The sequence below is a fragment of the Aptenodytes forsteri genome, unplaced genomic scaffold (genome assembly GCF_000699145.1).
Source record: "Aptenodytes forsteri isolate BGI_AS27 unplaced genomic scaffold, ASM69914v1 C13344040, whole genome shotgun sequence".
NCBI classification, from domain to species: Eukaryota; Metazoa; Chordata; class Aves; order Sphenisciformes; family Spheniscidae; genus Aptenodytes; species Aptenodytes forsteri.
In genome coordinates this window covers 1-957 of record NW_008803506.1, presented here as the reverse complement: position 1 = coordinate 957, position 957 = coordinate 1, and the positions used below count along the sequence as shown (strand labels likewise).

At 40.8% G+C, this 957-nt stretch overlaps 1 long non-coding RNA gene across 1 annotated transcript; it reads left to right on the top strand.

The window, feature by feature from the left end:
* Positions 1–351: 351 nt before the first annotated feature.
* LOC109279779 lies at positions 352–957 on the top strand. The gene is made up of 2 exons (XR_002086326.1): positions 352–416; positions 498–957. It is a non-coding gene; the product is annotated as an uncharacterized LOC109279779 (long non-coding RNA).

Sequence of the window (957 nt, the reverse complement as noted above, 5' to 3'; positions counted from 1 at the left end):
GGACATTATCTTGGCAGTCACAGTAAGCACTTGTGCTGTCTCAGGGGAAGTTCCTTACTGGCTTTTTACTTTGAGCCATGGTGTAGTCTCATCGGCGTGTTTGAACCTGCAGATTCTGGGAGATGGTGACAGAGTACATAGAGGATAACCTGTCATATTTCAAAGGACTATGATGTTTAATTCAACACAGCAAGACAGTGACTTGTCTTATGCAACAAATCTGTTGTCAGCAAATACTAAATTCTAAGAAAAAATGAGAATTTTTGTAATTGTACATTTTTATATTCCAAAGACTGGATTTAATACTATATTGTTTTCTTCATAGGTTTGCTGAAAATGGAAAACACTGATAGAGAGAAACAAACAGAATGAAATTTGGCCTTTCCAGCTGTACGAAGCCTTTCCAGCAGCAAGAGGTGAGTTGGCATCCCTGCAGGGTGAACAGGCTGCCTGCAGTGCTCTACAAGTCTCATTTTCGCGGTTGTTCTGCTCTGCAGGACGATGCCGGACACCACCCGGTTAACTTAGAAAAGAGCTATTTTGCTAGAGTGCGTGGATCTAGAAGATTTGGCCCATTTTATTTTGCTAATAATGCTACTCAAAGGATGAACAACATGACAGCTACACTCAAATGCTGCACAGGGTTACACGAACGTAAGTCGACACAGAGAAAGGCAGCTGGTATTTTCAAGAGTTTCTTGAAGAGAAACAATGCAGAATTCAGAAAACCTGTGAAGAGGAGGTCTTGAGAACTGAAAGAGCTTTACAACAGCATCAGATGAAAAGATCAAGATAATTGAAAATGTGAGGCAAAGGCATATACTTGGTTCTTCGGAAGCAAGAAACAAAAACCATTTGAGTGTTCATTAGGTCAAGTCTTCAGTGCTTGACGTGTTGCTTTGACGCAGGCTTGGTTAAGGCTTGACAGATGGAGGAAATGTGAAGATAACTTAAAGA